The sequence below is a fragment of the Pinus tabuliformis genome, chromosome J, assembly GCF_031772625.1.
Source record: "Pinus tabuliformis cultivar Carrire ecotype Pingquan chromosome J, CPIR1, whole genome shotgun sequence".
Classification (NCBI taxonomy): domain Eukaryota; kingdom Viridiplantae; phylum Streptophyta; class Pinopsida; order Pinales; family Pinaceae; genus Pinus; species Pinus tabuliformis.
The window spans coordinates 876,408,315-876,431,439 of NC_142295.1; positions in this window are offsets into that span (position 1 = coordinate 876,408,315).

The window sequence follows — 23,125 nt, forward strand, 5'->3', positions numbered from 1 at the left end:
AACTAGAAGAACTATGTTTTATGGCCCAAAAAATACCATGCCAATAGAGACCTCAAGGTATGGTTCAAGATCAATCTCAATGTTATAATTCTTATTGGACTAGCCCTTCTGTGTAATATGCTTCTTAGCCGAGGTTTTTTCAAGAACAAATATGGATGGCTCCTCCTCCCCAAACTAACTTTGGGAACAAGGGTAGATAAATCCTTATTTTAGGGGCCCTTAATAGGCTATTGCACAACCACCCATGCAACTTCTACCCCCTTCAAATATGCATGCATCCACGTCAACCCATCCTTGCCAAAAATTACATAAACAACCTATTCCTAACTCTAATAAAGTGAGGGAAATGTAACCAACATACGCTACTAGACTTGCCACCTACCATACTTATTCCACCTCTACCCTAGACTACCATGATATTCATCTTTGGGTTGGGAAGACATTAACCAAAGACCATCCTCTTGTTAATATTAGATATTTGAATGAGAGTGTCCGAAATGAAGAACTAGAATAATAACAATCTTATAAACCTTTGAATGATCATGCATGAATTGAACCCCAAAAGCCACCTTATCTAGAGAGACTAAGCCAAAGAAAATTGTTACTCAACTTGAGTTTGACTTCGCAGGGGAACTCAAGAATGCGTGTGTAAAAATACCAATGTTCCAAACCATCAAGGATGTGCCTATCTATTTGAAAGGTTATGAGACATTTTTTTAAGAAGGCCTAGTAGAAGAAGGAAGAATCCTCAAACTATTCATGTTATAGGAAAGAATTCAGACTTAGTGATTGGGGGTGGGTGATCTTGTGGCTAAATAATTGACCTTGGTAACCTAGTAATTAATGTATATATCAATAATACGATCATTCCAAACACATTAATTGATCTCAAATTTTCTATTAATGTCATGAATCATGAAATCATGGAAGCTATATGACTTTTTACTCTGAGGAAAACCCCTACTGTACTCCAACTTTCTGACAAATACACCATTAAACTAGAGGTAATATTGGAAGATGTAATGATCTCCATGGATTCATAGGAATATCCCAATAATTTTATGGTATTACAAACCAAATCCTCTATAGGTGGGTATCCTTTAATTGTGGGAAGGCCATAGTTGGACATTTCCAATGGTTATATTGGTTGTTGGTTTTGTACCATGACCATGTCCCATAGGACCTATAAAAAAAATTAGCCATGTATCTTCCTGTCAATCCCAAAATATATTCTGAAACACCACTTTGGGTCGATGGAAAAGAGAGTGACGAAGAATGAGAAGATAACTAAGTTCTATCTATAAACCAATATCTAGATATTAGAAAGAAATCTAAAGATGATGAAATTAATGATTTCCTATCTTCTTCCTCCCTCAATAAACTCACATGTTCTTGATCATGTTATGCATCTAGAAACATTGGCCTGTCTTGCCTAAACAAACATTTTGGAACATTAGTGCTTAGTTGATTCATAAGGCCAAGGGTCCACTACATAAGCTATATAAATCAGCCCCGAGAAGACCTTGAACATCAATTAGGGGTTGACTAAACAACAAAAAGAGCGATTGGTTAAAGTGTTACAAAAGCACAATGATGCCTTTTCCTGAGATTACTGTGACATGAAGGGGATCCATCATGATCTATTTACACACCATATATACATTAAAGAAGCATTTATACCCATTTTCCAGCCCTAGCACCAAATGAATCTAGCATTAAGGTATATAGTGAAGGAAGAGCTACAGAAATTACTCACATCCAACTTTCTATATCCAATTTATGATAGCTTATGGATAACCTCTGCCATCATTGTATCAAAGAAGAATGGTAAATGGAGGTTTTATGAGGATTATCAAGAATTCACAAATACAAAAAAAGGACCATTTTTCACTTCCATTCATTGACCATGTCCTCTATACGTTAGTAGGGAAGAAATGATTTTCTTTCCTTAATAGATGCAACGAGTACAACTAGATCCAAATCATACCTAATAATCAAGACAAAACAAAGTTTACTTATACATGGGGGAAATTTTCCTATAATGTTCTCCCATCTTGATTATGTAATGCTCCCACCACCATTCAAAGAGCTATAATTGGTACGTTTTCTAATTTAATTCTTGATTGTGTGGAAAACTATATGGATGGGTTTACAACACTTGGTGATGAATTTGATGAGGCAATAGGAAATTTAGAGAAAACATTAATAAGGTGTAAAGAATATAATTTTACACTTATAAAAGTGAAGTGTGAAATGATATTAATTGATGGCATCATAATGGGGCACCACATTTCAACTAAAGGAATCCAGTGAAATTCAGACACAAAAATAAGTGCAAATTTTCTTAGGATATGCTAGATACTATCGTTATTTGATTGAACTTTTTGTACAAATTTCCCATCCATTATTTTATTTGTTTAACCAAAATTCTATGTTTTTTGCGGGTAGACAATTTCCAAGATGGATTTGAAGAACTAGAATCAAAGGTGTCTAAGAATCCTATTTTGATAGGGCCCAATTGGTCCCTCCTATTTCATCGCTCTATGGATGCATCAAACATTTCCATTGAATTTTTTCTAGGGAAACTAGAAGGAAAAAATCCATACACAATCTACTACATCAACAAAAATCTCCCACACACATAATTAAAATGTACAGTAACAAAAATAATTTCTTTGAAAATACATGTGATTAATAAGTCTCAACATTACATTATGGGATATCCAACATTATTGCACACTGACCATGCTGCCATAAAATAATTTATGAACAAACTAATTACCAATGACATGGTAACTAGGTGGTTATTATTATTGCAAGAATATAATAAACTATCTTAAAAAAAACTAGGGAAGGATAATCTAGTAGATGACTTTATTTCAAGACTTGCATCTAATGAGAATGAGCCTCCTCTAGAAGATTCTTTCCCTAATGAACAACTATACATGGTTTCTACTAGCTCTCTTGGTTCATAGATATTGCTAATTACTTGGCTACATGTATATTTCCACAATTTTTATCTCTAAAAGAGCACCAAAATATCGTCAAATAAAGTTGGAGGTTCTCATGGATTGATGGTTGTATCTTCTAAATAGGACCATATCTCATAATCTAGAGATATATGTGAGAAGACAAGAACTTAGAGATATCAAAGGATTTCCATGATTTTACATGTGGGGACAACATTGCAGACAAGAGGATTGGATATGAGACACCTCTCCAAGGTTATCGTTGGTCCTCCATCTTCAAGGATGCCAAAGAATATGTAAAGAGGTATAATATTTTCTAGTGCATGGGAAGAGCATTGCAATTAAAACAGATGCCATTGTAGCTATAGTTGGTATTGGAAAATTTTGATAAATGGGATCTTGATTTTATGGGACCAGTCAAACCTCCTTCCTGTTGTAACTCCTACATCTTAGTATGTATATATTATGCCATGAATTAGATGGAATCCAAGGCATTCCCAGCTGCCACTAAGCAAGCAGTTATAGAATTTCTTCATGAGGAAATATTCACTAGATTTAGTATACCTCGAGAAAATAGTTATTGAGAGAGGTACTTAATTCACTTCAAGGCACATTGAATATTTGATGGATGGATATAAGATCAAAAATAGGGTTACCACACCATTTCACCTATAGGATAATGAAAAAATACAAGGGACAAACAAAATTATTGGCGCTATCATGAGTATGACTATTCAACTTGATGAGCCTCATCATTGGGTGATTATATGGGCCTTAATTCACCTCCCAGATTAGTCAAACCAACTATTCTCACAACTTATTGCATACTTTTGATCATATTTTGTTTATGAGATGAGTTAGAGTTGGATATTTTGCTTTGTGGTCTAATGTTCATTTAATGCAGGAATAAAGGATAAAAGCAAGGAATTGTGGCAAATACCTTGGTAAAAACTCAAATGGGACAAGGGAGAGGAATCATAGGAGGTAAATCCTCCTCATTTACTACCCCTCTATTCAAATATTCCTCCATCATCTCGGAGTGCAAACAGACAAATCATGAGGACTAGAAGGCAGCTGAGTAAGTGAAAGTGACAGAAACTAGTTTATCTTGAGTGGGGAGCTAAGCCTCCCTAATTTGAAGGAATTCATTGGAGACTTAAGATGTATAAGTAGAGAGGCTTAGGACCTCAGTAGAATTCAGGATTTTGATTGTAAAACTTTTCTTTATTTCTAAGCTGCAAGACTTGTGACAGTTTGTTATGTAATCCATGGTTTTGATAATAAGAATGAGTTTTGTTTTGAGCCAGCATTGAGTTAACTCAGAGGGTTGAAGATCTTGGGTTAGGGCCAAACCTAAGCAGCTAAAGCTCCTCTTTATTGTACATGTATGCTAGCATAGGTTCCTATTTTTCTATTCATTTGCTTAAGTAGCTGCATTTCCATTACAGTAGTATAGAGCAGATGATTCATGGTTTAATTGTTCACTTGCTTAAGTAGAAGCATTCCCATTACAAGTAGTGTAGAGTAGATCAATTGTGCTTTAGTTTACTTCCATTTGTGCCTTATTTTAATTAGCAGGTTAGCTAGGAGAAAAATATAACCATAAGGTTGTCCGCATGTGTCTTGGCCTCACCTCCTCCCTCTGGGACCATGACTTGAGGAAGAGACCCTTCAACAACCCCAAAAACACAGGTTTATAGTTCTCGCATGAGCTTTGGAGTTTGTTATTTGATGCGGTTACTTGTTTCATTTCACTGTTGTATTTTTCCATCACTCTCGGTCCACCCTCACCCTCATCGGTTTCTGTTGTTTTTTTTGAAATCTCCTTCAACACTTTCTTCATGCATAATTTCCTTATCGTCTGATCGACAACAAACCTGACCAATCACTATCTGATTCATTAGTTTATCCAATGGGCATCACATGTGAAGTCTTCCACCTACTTTATGCACTCCAATCTCCACCGTCAGTCTGTCTCTTGATCCAACAACTATCGCGTCACCTCAATACTTTATGCGCTTCGATATCCACCATCGATCTGTCTAGCCTGATCCGACAACTATCACGAAATCTCACCCGGATTCTTACATGACCATTTTCTGCCCGAGAGCATGCGAGAAAAGTGGTTTTCTCATGCTATGTGTCACTCACTTAGGCTAATCACGCGAAATTTAGAAATATAGCTTATAGCTTTGAGGGCGCACAAGAAACTGCTTACCACCTACGAAACCCACTCCATCATTCCACACGTTTTTATCTCCACCGCTCATCTTCCGATTAATCTTGTCCATCCATATATTAACTTAAGTCTCTGTGATAAGATCTCTGCCATTCATCCTGTTTGGTAACCCTGTTTGTTCATCTATTCACTAAACCGCCCGCGATAAGGTCTTTTTCATTCATCTTGTTCAGTAACCTTGTTCGTTCATCTATTCACTAAACCGCCCACGATAAGATATCCACCATTCATCCTGTTCATTAACCCTGTTCGTTCATCTATTCACTAAACCACCCATGATAAGATCTCCGCTGCTCATCCTGTTCATTAATCATGTTCGCCCATCTATCTATGTAATCTCCTGCGATAAGATCTTCGCCACTCATCTTTCATTATGTCCTCCTTTCACTGATTTCGTCCTCCGACTGCTCTTCCGCTTGACTCCTTCCCAAACTTTGTTTTGGATATTAGTTAAACGTTGCCATGATATTAGTTTAGTTTCCTTGATTATACATTCCTAGGGTTGATGCTCTTTACTTCTGCAACTTAGATAGCAGCATTAGATTAGTGTTTATTTAGCAATTCTACTTAGCATAGTTGTTTAAATGGTTAATTATATTATGGTGTGAGTTAGTGTTACATGTTGTTTTCTTCATTACTGAAGTCGAGTAGCTCTCTCTTAGAATAGATTTCCTCTTCTTCCATCAAAGAATCAAGCTTCTTCTGACCCTATAGAAGTTTGGCTTGGAACCTCAGGGGTCTCTTGCCAGATGAACAGTGACAACAGGTAGGACCTTCACTTTTGCTTGTGCATATAGCATTTCCACCTCCAATTTTGTATGAACCCCGGGTTGATAAGTAATGCTGGTAGCCTTGGGAGTTGCAACATTCTTGTTGCAATACCTAAGCTCATCACTTTTTGGCACGTTGCCGGGGAGGTGTCAAAGTAGAATGTGATTACTACTTTCTTCTATTTCTAGTCTCCAACTTTCTTTTCTTCTACTTCTTATCCTCAATTTTCTTTCATTAGTTTATTTCTACAATAGTAATCTAGTAGCTTACTTTCTTTCATTTTTCATTATCTGCTTTCCTTTCCATTCTGCAAGTAGAACTTCAATTCAACAAGTAGTCTTTTTATTAGTTGTTTTCATTCAAATCAACAATTTCATTTCTATAAAGTACTTTCCTGCTAAAAAAATCTTCCAAAAACCAACCCAAAAACATTTCCTTTCATTCCTCATAGGAATAGGGACAATTTAGGGAAATTCTTGCCAAATACCGACACTGCATCCAACAGTCAACCTTCTCTCTTCTTTGGTGACTGTGAACTAGAAGAACCTTTAGGTGAGAAACCTTACATATTTGAAGAACCTACATGGGAAGAAGAAGAGGAATAAACCATTCCTACTGAACCAATGGCTGAAAATCGAAATGACAGAGGAAATAGAGAGAGAATTGAGGGTGCCTTCCCCACCAGGGAGACCAATGGGGACACTATGATGAAGAATATAAGCCCCTCTAATCTACCTCATTTCCGTGGCCTGACCATAGAGGACCCTGACACTTTCCTATTTGAGTTTGTTGTTATATGCCAAACCTCTGACTATACAGATGATGAGAAAACGTTAAAACTGTTTCCATCTACCCTCAAGGATGCAACATTGTGTTGGTTCATGGGTTTATCGGGAGCTAGCATCGCAACTTGGGCTTAGATGTAGCAGGATTTTAACAACAAATATAGGGACTACTGTAGGTCAAAGGATACCAAAGAAGATATTTTTAGGATGACCATAGGATAGGATGAATCCTAGAAGACTATGAAGAAAGATTCCAGCTCAGTTACAAAAGGACGAGGTGCACACTTGACCCTGAGTCACTAAAGCTAGTACTGCTTAGAGGACTGCTTAGAGGAGTAAGTGAAGATCTTTTGGATACCTTACACATGTTAGTAGGAGGAGATATCTACCAATTACCATATGAGGATATCAAGACTGTCTTTAGAAACCATTCTAGGGAAGCTAGGAAAAAGGCTAGGGGTAGTCAACCTATGGCCAGTACATCATCCTCCAACTCATCCATCAAGGGTGAAATTGGAAATATGCTGGAAGATTTCAAAAGTGATATGTTGCAAACCCTTTCCTTACAATTGGACACCATGAACATCAAAAGGAAGCAAGAGGAAGTAGAGAGAGTCTTTGCCATCTTTTGTCCGAGATGCACGAGGAGGCATCCTAGGAATGAATGTCCATTGAACTGTATTGAGATTTGCTCGATCTGTGAAGAAAACCACTCCACAAACAAGTGTCCTTCTTTACCTGGACTTAATGTTGTATATCAAGGAGCTGAAGGGGTCACTGAGGAGTTTTGCTACATCAACAAAAGGAGACCTCCTGGGCCTAGACCATACCAGCAGGGTATGCAAGGGCCATCCCATGCATATTACAACCCCAACCAAACCACAACTATACCTTCTTGGGGACCTATTGAGGGCCCCAAAGTCGGGTCAACAACAAGGGGGATACCCACCCAGTCCGGAACCTGGTTGGCGGCTCCTTGCCCATTTGGAGTAGCGGGTCCGACTGGGGGTAATGGGACCAGTTTCCCAATGTGATGGGTGTTTGTGTGTGCGTAGAGTCTGATGATATTAATCTAGAGGTTTTTCTAAACTAGTCTTGATTTTAACTGCTAAACTAACTCTATGCTAATGTAATCTAATGAAGAGAAATACATCTGATCTATGCTAACCCGGGGTGTTTTTCTTTTGTTTATGCGATCTAGAAAGATTTCTAACAGCAGCTGATAATAAAGATCATTCAACTGATATCAGAATATAAACCAATAAAGATAAACCGTTCTGCATAAGAAGTTAGGCAGAGTAGTTGTGAAAAACATATCGCATAATCAGTTTTCTATATGTTAAGCATGATTAAATGATCCCACCGTACAGAAGTGCCAAATGGTAATGCAGACATTCATACAATAACATATAAAGAACTCAGCTACATATCACTTTAGGGATACTAGCAGAATCTAGTCAAGAGATAAAAGTACCATTTATGACTAATTTCACCAATAAACTTCAAGAAATAATGATTTATTTCTACTTGTTCTAACATCTGCTAAGAGTACAGAAGTGCAACATCAGTAATAGATATTAAAATGCAAACATAAATAAATCTTGATCCATCTATTCATCAAAAACCTCCTCTGAGGGTGCAGAAGTGCATGTTCTGAGGATAAGTTTTTTGACAGATTTCCGGACCCTTCTCCAAAAACCATGAGAAGGGTTAAATACTACTAGCTAATTGATATTAATTACACGAATCTAGGGAATCGGCTTCAAATGACCGCCCTTTACTAAAAGCAAATTTATTTCTAAAACTTTAAATCTAATTTCTGACCGTTTCTGTATATTCTCTTTAGTGCTGTCAACAGCGCAACGTTTTCCTGGGAAGAGTCGGCTGACTGCCTTCTTCTTTTGCTCGGGAGATAAAAGTGGAAATAACAGGAGCTGGCACTTCCTTCTGACAGACCGGAAGATATTTTCGAAAACCTTTCTCTAGTTGGGTGTATTCGCCGCGTGTATACTTAGCACAACCCAGGTTATTCTCGAACTGATTTTGCTGTTGCTGTTTTGGTTTCTGGTTGTGTGAATGACTGAGTGGGTTAGGAGTTGTGCTGTATGGACATCCCCCTGTTTTAAGAATTGTTTCCGTTCTTTGTTCCAGGTTTTCCTGAAGCGTCTTCCTTCTCATGCGCTTCTTTCTCTGCTTTACCAAGTCTGAGCTTCAGGATCTTTTCTGAACACGCTGCTTTTGTGCGCCTTTGACTCTGAGTCCTGGATAGTCTAATTTCATCAGTGCCGGTTGTCTGATAGTCTGGAATCCGCGGTCCTGCTGCATGCGGCATTCGTTTGCGGAGGCATCTTCTCTCTGCTGTTTGATTGGCGCTTTCCCCTTTCTCTCAGATGTTTCCTGCATATAGATTTATATCAGTTGCGTGTCTTGCAGTCTACGCAAAGAAGCAGGGAAATGAAAAGATTGACATGAAAGCATTAAACTCTAATGAATGCGTAATCCTGACATGCATCATGACTTGACTCTTCGATAAATGCGATGCAATCATTCCTTGATACTCAAGCATGAGGTCATTAAATTCCTTCAAGGCGCGCACTTAATCCTGGGCTTGTCGTGTGATAAGTCTTTTCAGATCGCAGATCGCAAATCGCTGCCATCGCAGATCGTGAATCGCTGCCATCGCAGATCGCGAATCGCTGCCATCGCAGATCGCGAATCGCAGATATCGCAATTTTTTTTTAATGGTTATGCCGTATAGCGTGATGCTTGCGATTGGCGATTTCGCATATCGGCGGTCGGCGTTTTTCGAAGGTCTTCTTTTAAAGGGGCGCGTGTGATGTATGCGATGTGATGAACTTAGCATTGCTCATTCGCGGTCTTGCTTTTCGCGCTCGAGTAATGCTTCGGCCTTTCTTTGCGATGCGATTTAAGCCTTGGGGAGAGAAATATAAAAACTTTAGAAAAAATATTTTTTTGGGATTTTTTGTTCAGGGTCCCCTCTTTGCTTGACGTTATTGCTAATGTCAAGTGAAGAAGGGGGGTTGTTGGTGACCACAACAATGGCGATTCACTGTGAAGAACCAGTTATCTCTGCTCTTTTTCTATTGATGTTTTCGGATTTTTTTTTTTTTTTTTTTTTTTTTAAATAGGGAATCCGAACTTTATTATGAAAAGATAACAACAAACAATACTTCAAAGCATCAATGATGTTTTGTTTTATCCCCATCTTATTTCAATTACTTGCATTCCCAGGTTGTTTTCCGAGTTTAGATCAGTTATTACTTGGCCTTGTTAAGACATAGAAATAAAGAGTTCTCCTATGTATCAACCCCTTTTTAAGAATGCCCTTTTGTCGCAGGTAGAGCCACTGCTGCCAGCAGGCGTCCATAGCCTCGACAGGGTTACCTATTATCCAGGAATGATCCTTTATCCAGCTTTGGGTTTTTTAACAACTTTTTCAAAAGAAATATACCTTTGCTGATGCTTTTTCCTTTTTTTATTCTCTAAAGAACAATGTCTTGGTTTGGTGGCCAAATTATGACACAGTCATTCACTCGATTTATACTTTTGCTGAACAAGCTGGCTCGTGATGAGACCCCTTGTCTTTTGATCGCAACAATCTTGAGTCGTTGCCCTGTTTTGGTAGACATTTTTGGCAAAGTCAGCAAGTTATAACATCTGTGATCATGATAAGTCGGCTCGTGATGAGACCTCTTATTCTTCGAGATATAGCATCTTTCTGGGTCATTTCTCTGAACGTTGCATTTTCCTTTAGCAGGGAGGAAGTCAAATTCTCTTTCCTTAAGAAAGTTCTGGACGATAATGATAGGGTTGCTTTTGATAATGGTTGCTTTTACAGAGAATCTTTATTCTAATACTGATACCTTTCATTGTGCTGATCTAAAAAAAAATTCCTCACCGAGATAACTTTCTTTAAAAATTTTCTGGGTTTGAACTTTAACATCATCTCTGGGTTAAAGATCTATTGATAATAAAGGTCAGATTCCCACAGGATTTGTTGTTCATAAGAGCCGAAATTCCAAAATCTTTAACAGAGACAAGGTTTCTTCAGTAACCGTCAAATACTGTTTAGCCAGAACAAACTTTATTTTGGATAGGCAATTGTTATCTAGGGTCATGTAGAGAATACAACTGACTTTGCCTATCTTTATTGGAAGCAAACTAATACCCTATCTAAATTACCACTACTCCTACTCTAATTATGTACAGGAAATAGCTAAGAAAAATGGTATTTCCAGTGGAACCAACGATTCATTATTATTCCTAGCCGTATGGGTTTCCCAAGCATCAGTAAAAAGAATTGAATTCCCCTTGGATAGAAATTGTCGGCTAGGAAATAGGAACCCATAAACTTAGTTGGCATCTTTTCTGATTTCGTTTTCTCATGATAGGTCTTTTCCAACTGAGTAACTATTGGATCACAAAAATTGGGATGAATCTCTTTTGTAAATTGGTGATCTTTCAATAGAAAGGATAACAAGCCGAATTGTGAAATAGGTTGTTTAATCCCGATGGCTTGTAACCCGTTGATTGTTAACTTTGAGTTTTTAGCGATTTCGTTTGAAATGAGATTTTTTATATATAAATCGTTAGAATCTAATCTATCAAAGTTTTGAAAATTTAAAAATAAGTCCGATTTTGAACAAAATGAAAGTGAGTGAAAAAGAAATGATTGGGTATCTATATATACAGTGGTGTCGCACGTTTGGGAGTTACTTGAAACTCTGTGTTTTTCACAAGAACTGGCCGGGTTCTGCGAATTAGGAATTAAATCATGATTGCGATCAGGGATAGAGATCTCCTCTAGATATGAGTTGTAGATAGGAGCATCGTCTCGGACATTAAAATTATTCAAATGAGATTTTGCTTTGAGGTGAGGGTCAGACAGAACAGTTTCTGATCTAAGATGTTTCTTATAACCGGACCCTAGTTGAGTTACTTGCGACAATTCAATATCATCATAAATATCAAAGCAACTATCACGAAAGATTTTACAATTTTCCCTAGGTTCCTCTTTTTCATTATATGTTTTTAGACAAGGGAGATGAGGCAGCTCTTGCTTGATATGAATCGTAGACTGTGATATAGTGGTCTCTTTATTTTGGAAACCCAGTGATGTCTCGTTTGAATAGCCCTCTGTTGGAATAGACTTGATACTATGAGGGAGAAGATCGTCATTACTAAAAACATCGGGGTAAAGAGAAAAATGTGGATCTGGAACAATGTATTTAAAATCATCAAATAAATCTCGTTCATCAGATTCACAATAAGCATCGGGCTTTAGATCATACCTTTTTGCGTCGATACTTTTCGAAAGAGAAACAGTAGGTGGATCTAACCTTGGCACCAGGAGTTGTTGATTTGAAATGATGTTGTTTGACTTTATATTAAAGTGGTTTTCTGATGTCAGGGCACCTTCCCTTTCAGTACTTTTTCCTGCGTTTTCTGATGTTAGAGCATGCAAAACTCCTAGGCTAAATTTTGTCTGATCAGGTATAGGAGGTAGGAAACACTCATCATAATCCGAAGATTCTTCATCTGTGAGTTCATCTTCAAGATCATATTGTAGACATTTAAGATGAAATCGTATATTGAAATCCCTTACGGGCTCGTCTTGTTTCCGCAGATGGTCGATTTCATCGTATACCTGGTCGTATTCATAGCAATCAAATTCCAAGATGAAAGCTCTAACGAGTTGGTCCCAGCTGTGGACTGATGCAGCAGGGAGTTTTCTGCACCATTTCCTAGCTTCTGCTGTGAATGTGAGAGTGAAAATCCTGCAAAAAACGCCTTCGTCAATTTTCTGAATATCAGCACTAGAGACTCTATGGATGAACTGTAAGGCGTGATGAAATGCAGAAGAATTATTCTCACCATTAAATTTTACCTGAGATAATAGTCTTACCACATCCGGTGGAGTGTTGGAAGATGTAGGAACATGGATGCAACTCCAAATGGGAATTCTGTGAGTAGACATCCTCTTTTAGTTTTAAAAATATTCCAACAGACAATAGGCTCAGGCCCTCCTTCTAGCGCTAGAAATGTTGAGGGCCCCGAAGTCGGGTCAACAACAAGGGGGATACCCACCCGGTCCGGAACCTGGTTGGTGGCTCCTTGCCCGTTTGGAGTAGCGGGTCCGACTGGGGGTAATGGAACCAGTTTCCCAATGTGATGGGTGTGTGTGTGTGCGTAGAGTCTAATGATATTAATCTAGAGGTTTTTCTAAACTAGTCTTGATTTTAACTGCTAAACCTACTCTATGCTAATGTAATCTAATGAAGAGAAATACATCTGATCTATGCTAACCCGGGGTGTTTTTCTTTTGTTTATGCGATCTAGAAAGATTTCTAACAGCAGCTGGTAATAAAGATCATTCAACTGATATCAGAATATAAACCAATAAAGATAAACCATTCTGCATAAGAAGTTAGGCAGAGTAGTTGTGAAAAACATATCGCATAATCAGTTTTCTATATGTTAAGCATGATTAAATGATCCCACCGTACAGAAGTGCCAAATGGTAATGCAAACATTCATACAATAACATATAAAGAACTCAACTACATATCACTTTAGGGATACTAGCAGAATCTAGTCAAGAGATAAAAGTACCATTTATGACTAATTTCACCAATAAACTTCAAGTAATAATGATTTATTTCTACTTGTTCTAACATCTGCTAAGAGTACAGAAGTGCAACATCAGTAACAGATATTAAAATGCAAACATAAATAAATCTTGATCCATCTATTCATCAAAAACCTCCTCTGAGGGTGCAGAAGTGCATGTTCTGAGGATAAGTTTTTTGACAGATTTCCGGACCCTTCTCCAAAAACCATGAGAAGGGTTAAATACTACTAGCTAATTGATATTAATTACATGAATCTAGGGAATCGGCTTCAAATGACCGCCCTTTACTAAAAGAAAACTTATTTCTAAAACTTTAAATCTAATTTCTGACCGTTTCTGTATATTCTCTTTAGTGCTGTCAACAACGCAACGTTTTCCTGGGAAGAGTCGGCTGACTGCCTTCTTCTTTTGCTCGGGAGATAAAAGTGGAAATAACAGGAGCTGGCACTTCCTTCTGACAGACCGGAAGATATTTTCGAAAACCTTTCTCTAGCTGGGTGTATTCGCCGCGTGTATACTTAGCACAACCCAGGTTCTTCTCGAACTGATTTTGCTGTTGCTGTTTTGGTTTCCGGTTGTGCGAATGACTGAGTGGGTTAGGAGTCGTGCTGTATGGACATCCCCCTGTTTTAAGAATTGTTTCTGTTCTTTGTTCCAGGTTTTCCTGAGGCGTCTTCCTTCTCATGCGCTTCTTTCTCTGCTTTACCAAGTCTGAGCTTCAAGATCTTTTCTGAACACGCTGCTTTTGTGCGCCTTTGACTCTGAGTCCTGGATAGTCTAATTTCATCAGTGCCGGTTGTCTGATAGTCTGGAATCCGCAGTCCTGCTGCATGCGGCATTCGTTTGCGGAGGCATCTTCTCTCTGCTGTTTGATTGGCGCTTTCCCCTTTCTCTCAGATGTTTCCTGCATATAGATTTATATCAGTTGCGTGTCTTGCAGTCTACGCAAAGAAGCAGGGAAATGAAAAGATTGACATGAAATCATTAAACTCTAATGAATGCGTAATCCTGACATGCATCATGACTTGACTCTTCGATAAATGCGATGCAATCATTCCTTGATACTCAAGCATGAGGTCATTAAATTCCTTCAAGGCGCGCACTTAATCCTGGGCTTGTCGTGTGATAAGTCTTTTCAGATCGCAGATCGCAAATCGCTGCCATCACAGATCGCAAATCGCTGCCATCGCAGATCGCGAATCGTTGCCATCGCAGATCGCGAATCGCTTCCATCGCAGATCGCGAATCGCAGATATCGCAAATTTTGTTTAATGGTTATGCCGTATAGCGTGATGCTTGCGATTGGCGATTTCGCATATCGGCGGTCGGCGTTTTTCGAAGGTCTTCTTTTAAAGGGGCGCACGTGATGTATACGAAGCGATGAAGTTCGCATCGCTCATTCGCAGTCTTGCTTTTCGCGCTCGAGTAATGCTTCGGCCTTTCTTTGCGATGCGATTTAAGCCTTGGGGAGAGAAATATAAAAACTTTAGAAAAAATATTTTTTTGGGATTTTTTGTTCAGGGTCCCTTCTTTGCTTGACGTTATTGCTAATGTCAAGTGAAGAAGGGGGGTTGTTGGTGACCACAACAGGACCCCCTTATCATCCTTCCTGGTCTACACCCCCTCCTTGGTCCTATGCATCTCAGTATCATTCCCAGCCATCCAGCCAGTCATTTAAACTTTATGTTCAGCCACAACATCAGTGGAATACCCCACTCCAGGGGTGGATTCGACAATGTTCCAGCCCTATTGCCTCCACCACCTACCCAACCAAAACTCATGCACTCTGCTCCACCCAAGCAACCCCAAATGCTTGCCCAGCCAAATCTGAACCCGAACAATAGGCAGGCTCAACATGTATACAATGGAGAGACATCATACCTAGATTATGTTGTAGAAATCTAGGAGATCAACCTAATATCTGGGAGAATTCACCTCGATAACCAACCTCCCTCTCCACATAGGGAGGTTGAGGAAGAAAGAGAGGAAAGAAACCTTAAAGTAAATCCACCCTTTCCTGAGAGATTAGCCCAACCACTCCAGCCTACCCCAGAAGAAACTAAACTTCTGGGAGAATTGAAAAATCTATGTGTAAAGATATCCCTTCTCCAGGCAATAAAAGATGTTCCTATTTACAATAAGTTGATTTAGGAGAAATTCTTCAAGCATCCAAGAAGAAGAAAAAGGGATTCCCCTACCATTAATGTCATTGGGAAGTTGTCTAAATTAATACTGGGGTAGGTAATATGTCCAAAATATTTGGACCTTGGAAGCCCTGTAGTAGATGTGCACATCAATGGCACCATTGCCCCACACACTCTGATTGATCTTGGGGCTGCCATTAATGTGATGACCAAGGACACCATGCTCAAACTCAACCTCCAAGGGTCATTGAGGAAGACCACAACAGTTCTGCAACTTGCAGACTATTCCACAGTCACCCCTGAGGGAATTGTGGAGGATGTGATGATTTCCATTAACTCCTTGGAGTACCCTACAGATTTTCTAGTTCTCCAGCCTACGGCTAAGCTTACTAGTTACCCTCTCATCCTTGGGAGGCCATGGTTGTCCACAACTGATGCTTACATTAGTTGCAAAGCTGGAAATATGCCCATCAAGAATGGGCATATGTCCAAGCAATTAGTCCTATACCCTCCTGCTCAACCTTCTCTAGAGCATGACTTACCTTTATGGTTGGAGGAGGAGGAATAAGATGAGGCTTATTCAACCCAACTTTATGCTTTGGAAGAAACCATAGGAGGAGGACAATAAGATGAGGATGACTTAATTGAATACCTTCTCCAAAGTCCAATTCATAGTTCATTACCATTAGAAGAAGAGGTAAGGGAAACCCAGAACAATCATCCAATTGACTTACGCTTGGCCAATTCCAACCCACTCCATGTCAAAACCATAGAATCCATCCCAGAGAAAACTTTGAAAATTAATCCATCTCTTTCTGCTCTTGAAGAGGAAGAGTTATGCAATATGTTGAGAGAAAACCTGGAAGCCTTCACTTGGAGTTACAAGGAAATGAAGGGAGTACACCCCTCAGTGTGTACTCACCACATATACATCAAATAAGGTTGCAAGCCAGTCACGCAACCACAAAGGAGGATGAATCTAGCTCTTAAAGACATAGTCAAAGAAGAACTGCAGAAACTGCTAGATGCAGGATTCATTTACCCTATCTTAGATAGTGAGTGGGTCTCTCCTTTAGTGTTAGTTCCAAAGAAAAATGGTAAGTGGAGGATTTGTGTCGATTACAGGGAGTTGAACAAAGCCACAAAGAAGGATCATTTTCCCTTACGCTTCATTGACCAAGTGCTATATGGCTTGGTAGGGAAGAAGTTTTTTTCATTCCTAGATGGGTTTAGTGGGTACAACCAAATCCAAATCTACTCAGAATACTAGGATAAGACCACATTCACCTATCCTTGGGGTAATTTTTCCTATAGGGTCCTTCCTTTTGGCCTATGCAATGCTCCTGCCACCTTCCAGAGAGCAGTCTTGAGTATTTTTGTTGAATTAGTACATGATTCTATGGAAATTTATATGGATGATTTTACACCTTATGGCTGTGATTTTCAAGAAGCCCCGACTAAGCTAGGCAAAGTATTGCACAAATGCATTGAAATGAATCTGTCTCTCAGTCTAGAAAAATGTGAATTCTTAATGACTGAAGGGATTGTGCTAGGTCATTCAATATCTCAGCAAGGACTGCAGGTGGACCCAAACAAAATAGCAATCATCCAAAGGGTCCCACCTCCACAAAAGTAGAGAGATGTCAGGAGTTTGTTAGGGTTAGCTGGATACTACCGAAGGTTCATAAATGGCTTCAGCAAGTTTGCCTCTCCTTTGTTTGGGTTGTTGGCCAAAGATTTTGAGTTTATATGGTCGAAGAGCTGTCAAGAGGCCTTAGACATTCTAAAGGGTAAGTTAACCACTGCACCAATTCTTTGAGGCCCAAACTGGGCCCTCCCTTTTTCATATTCATGTTGACGCTTCTCACAAAGCCATAGGAGCAACCTTAGGTCAGGAAGAGGAGAAATTGCCCTATGCCATCTATTTTACCTGTAATAACCTATCAAAGGCTGAGCTAAATTACACTGTGACCGAAAAGGAACTCCTGGTTATTGTGCATTCGTTAAACAAATTTAGGCATTACATTACAGGATATCAAACATTTGTGCATATTAACCATGCTGCAATCAAATATTTAATGAACAAACCAGATGTGAATGCTAGAATTATAAGATGGTTTCTTTTATTACAATAGTTTGATCTAACTATTGTTGATAAGCCTGGTAAGGAAAATGTTGTTGCAGACTTTCTATCTAGGATGAATCCGCCTACAGGTGAAGAAGGAATGGTGAATGGCCAGTTACCAGATGAGCATTTGTTTGCTATTGCAGCTCTCTCCCCATGGTTTGCTGGTATAGCAAACTATTTGGTATCGGCACAATTCCCACCAAACTTTCCCTCCAAAGAAAAGAGAAAGATAGTCAGGAAAAGAGCCCCCCTTCACTTAGATTGGGGGCAATCTGTTCAAACTTGGCCCAGATAAAATCTTGAGAAGGTGTGTAAGGGAAGAGGAAGTCTTTGACATCCTTCTGACCTGTCATGATGGGCCTTGTGGAGGTCACTTTGCATCAAAGAGGAAAACATTCAAAGTGTTGCAAGAAGGCTATTATTGGCCTACTCTTCATTAGGATGTGAAAAAGTACATTAGTCAGTGTGATTGGTGCTAGAGGATGGGAAAGCCTACTCCAAGAGATGAAATGCCCCTACAACCTCAAGTGACTTTCGAGCCATTTGAAAAGTGGGGCATGGACTTCATTGGGCCTATCAACCCTCCTCCAAAGCAAAAGTAGCACATTATTGTATGCACTGATTATTTGACTAAGTGGGCTGAAACCAAGGCGATTAAGGCAACAACAGAAGAGAAGGTGGTTATGTTCCTAAGGGATAATGTATTCTACAAATTTGGGTACCCTAGAGAGATAGTCACAGACCAAGGTAACTAGTTTACCTCCAACATGATTGAAGAACTACTCAGCCATCACAAAATCAAGCATAGGACCTCCACTCCTTATCATCCACAAGCTAATGGGTAAGTGGAGGTGACCAACAAGGCACTGGAGAGCATCTTAACCAAGGTAGTGAGAAGCAACAGGAAGGATTGGGCAGAGAGACTAGTTGAGGCCACCTGGGCCTATAATACAACATGGAAGACCACCACTGGATTTACACCCTATGAGCTGGTCTATGGGAAAAAGGATTTGTTGTCCATTGAGTTTGAATATAACACATTGAGGATGGCAACCCAACTAGATTTGGATCTCAGTCATGCACAGAAAGAAATATTGTTCCATTTGAATGGCTTGGATGAATTCAGAATGTATACCCTCCTACATACAGAGATAGTTCAACTTCAAAGGAAGATCTGGCACAACGAACATATTAAGGAGAAGCAATTTCAAGAGGGAGATTGAGCATTGTTATATGATTCTAGGCATAAATACTTCAAGGGAAATCTAAGGACAACATGGCTCGGACCTTATGTGGTGGAAAAATGTCGTGATAATGGTTCAGTGCAAATTAGAACTATAGATGAAGAAGCCATTCATTGCTTGTTAATGGACACTGATTGAAAATTTACAAGAGGCATTTATCAAAACAAGAGTTCATTGACAATATCAATAAGAAAATGATGATGGTGGAGCAAGTTCCAGCTCCTCCCTCATCAGGTCACTAAAAAAAGAGAAAAAAGAATAAGGATTCAGGTGAAAACCTCCATGAGGTGTCTAAGTCCCATCTTTGGGTTGAAAACCTCATCAGGCGGCCCAAGGATGAGAAAAAATGAACAAAGAATAAGAAGCTCCCTGGGTGAAAACCTTCCTTGAGGCACCCAAGGCAAACATCTAGGGTGAAAAACTCTATGAGGCAGCCTAGGTGTTTTACAAAAAAAAAGAAAAAAGAGAAAAAAAGACATAATTGTTATTTGCAGGTGGGTGAGAAAGACAATCAAAGAGCAAAGAGAAGATCCAAAGGGAACCCTACCTCACATATATTCATCTCTTCCACTTCTTACCATGCATCCCTCCATCAACTCCATTGTTTTTTTCTCCATTGCTTCAATTTAAGGTGAAGATTGTGTTTTCTACAGGATCCCTTGTATTCCTACAGGATCCCATGAATGGTAGATTAGTTAGGTCCCCAAAATTCATTCTAGATATGATCTAATCCCTCACCTCATCCATTACCATCATCCCTGCATCCACACACACTCCTACTCCCTCTGTCTATTCGTTGCAGCATCCTCACATCCTTAGCCAGCAACCGGATATCAGCTACAAGACATCCCATAGGAAATCCTGTGGCAGCCTATCCCATAGAATATCAACCATCAGCTACAGGTCTTCATTAGGATGATCCAGGAGCTCCACAATAGCAACAACAACATTAGATCTTCAGTCACAAACACCTGCAAAAGCCAATGAACCATTAGCAGACAATAGAGGAGGAAGAAGAATGACCATCAGCAACACCTCTGATCTTCAACAACTGCTGCATGGCATCAGGACCCTAGGTAAGTATCCTGCTCACTCACTCGTATGCATCATTTGATCAAATGTTGTAAAGGGTATGAGGTAGTTGGTTTATAAGTGAAAAGGTGGCAAAAAGGAAATTGTTTAACAAGTCAAAAGAGAATTCAAGAGTATGAAAATAGTGACGTAAGGTGGGGCCCCAACCCATATTAAAGTTCGAGCGGTAGCATAAGATTTAAGTAAACGTGGGTTCGAGAGGCAGATAAAGTTCTTTGCGGGGGAGAAACAAGAACAAGTTATAACTCAGGCTCAACCCCTGCAGCTGACCATGACGTCACGGTGTTTGACCAAGATCTACGACCTGAGATTGCTACGAGGGTTCAACCCTGATGAGCATCCTGTACACTTCCTACCACCACAGTGGGCCACCACCATCGCTCCACTCCATCTCATCTCCTCCACATCATCCACCACCCCATTCATTACCGTCCACCTCATTCACCATACTCTGTCACCTCATCTGTCGTTCCATAGATTCAGTGTTGTTATGGAAACCATTTTAGAATTCTTGAATTATTAAGACTTGGGGTAGAAACACCAATTCACCAAAGACTCAGCATACCCTATTTCTTGATGCAATCACTCATAGACTCCAACATTAAAGTAAAGGAAGGGAATTCCCAACAGTTGGCTCACCATGGGTTGATCAGGATCCTCATTAAGGATGCCCTCCAAACCCTCAGGATCCCTATAACATGGCCAGTCTTCAGAAACTTACCAGCAGAGGATGACATCAAAACCCTCACCCATGATGTTAGTCCCTCTGTCAGTGAGGAGGAGGAAAAACAAGAAAAACAAGATACATAACTATATGGGGATGAGATGTATGAAGAAGAAACTAATACAGAGGAACATGACGAAAGAGAACACAAGGGGGATGATGCTGAAATAGAGCAGGAAATGAAGGAAGAAACTGATGGAGATGAGAAAGAACAGAAAAAGGAAGAAGATAAGAAAAACAGAGAGGGAAAATGCATGGCTGAGAGGATAGCTGCAAGAAAAGGAAAACCAACTAGCATATATGGCTAGCCTCTCCTTGGAGGCCATCCAGTGTAGAATGCCAGCTAAATTCTATTCTCTTTACCTCAGAGAACAATGGCTACAATTTCAGATTAAAACACTAGCACAAAGAGGCACCATGCCATTTCAGAATTGCAGGCAATTTATTGATCGTTGTGATCAAATTGCACTAGAGGATAGGGCAAAAATGGTTGAGTTTTACTTGCACAACATGGCCCTCACAAACATGAATATTTGGGATCCTAATTCAAAGCTAGGAGATCTATAATTAGTGGCTTTGGCATCATCGATGAACCATGAGAAGTCAAAGGCTGCATAGATGAAAAGAATATTGGCTAGAGAGAAAAATGAACCTTTTTTCATAAGAGCTGAACAATCAAATCCCATGGCCCTAATCAGCACCCATAATCTAATTGCAAATGATTCTCAACTGGCACCTAGATATCTTGCTACCCAAGAGCAAGCAATTCCACATTTTGAGGATATGTTTAGGCTCCTAAGAGATGATAATATAAATGCCTGCTAAAGGAGATGGAACACATTGCCACACAACTTGAAGACAGAGAATATCACTCCCATCAAAGGTTGAGAGAGGTACTCAATAGGACACCTATGTATAAGCAATCAATGCAAAGGTTGAAGGTCAATTTGATAGGCCTAAAACTCAGTCCACCACTACTCCTAGGGATGCTAGAAGGGAGAAAAGAAGAAGAGGAAAAGAGGTAGCGGGAAGAAGTAGAAAGGAAAGCAAGCTTCTATGAACAAGAAGAAGAGACCACAATGGAAACATGGGATGTCAGAGAGGCTACTAGAGCCAAGAAGGACATGGATGTTGACTAAGTTTCTCAAAGGATGAGCAACACTTTCAGTGGGGGGTGATGATGAGCCTCATCATTGGGTGATTATATGGTCCTTAACTCACCTCCTAGCTTAGTCAAACCAACTATTCTCACAACTTATTGCATACTTTTGATCATATTTTGTTTATGAGATGAGTTAGAGTTCGATATTTTGCTTTGTGGTCTAATGTGCATTTAATGCAGGAATAAAGGATAAAATCAAGGAACTGTGGAAAATACCTTGGGAAAAAATCGAATGGGACAAGGGAGAGGAATCATAGGAGGTAAATACTCCTCATTTACTACCCCTCTATTTGAATATTCCTCCATCAGCTCGGAGTGCAAATAGCCAAATCATGAGGACTAGAAGGTAGCCGAGCAAGTGAAAGTGACAAAAACTAGTTTATCTTGAGTGGGGAGCCGAGCCTCCCTAATATGAAGGAATTCGTTGGAGACTTTAGATGTATAAGTAGAGAGGCTGAGGACCTCAGTAGGATTCAGGATTTTGATTGTAAAACTCTACTTTATTTCTAAGCTACAAGACTTGTGACAGTTTGTTATGTAATCCATGGTTTTGATAATAAGAATGAGTTTCGTTTTGAGCGAGCACTAAGCTAACTCAGAGGGTTGGAGCTCTTGGGTTAGGGCCCAACCCAAGCAACCAAAGCTCCTCTTTATTGTACAGGTATGCTAACATAGATTCCTAGTTTTTTGTTCATTTGCTTAAGTAGTTGCATTTCCATTACAGCAGTATAGAGTAGATGATTCATGGTTTAATTGTTCATTTTCTTAAGTAGAAGCATTCCCATTACAAGTAGTGTAGAGTAGATCAGTTGTGCTTTAGTTTACTTCCATTTGTGCCTTCTTTCAATTAGCAGGTTAGATAGGAGAAAAGGATCACCATAAGGTTGTCCGCAGGTGTCTCGGCCTCAACTCCTCCCTCTGAGACCATGACTTGAGGAAGAGACCATTCAACAACTCCAAAAACACAGGTTTCTAGTTCTCGCATGAGATTTGGAGTTTGTTGTTTGATGCAGTTACTTGTTTCATTTCACTGTCATCTTTTTCCATCACTCTTGGTCCACCCTCACCCTCACCGGTTTCTGTTGTTTTCATTGAAATCTCCTTCAACACTTTCTTCATGCATAATTTCCTTACCGTCTGATCCACAACAAAACTGACCAATCACCACCTCATTCATTAGTTTTTCCAATGGCCATCATGCGTGAAGTCTTCCAC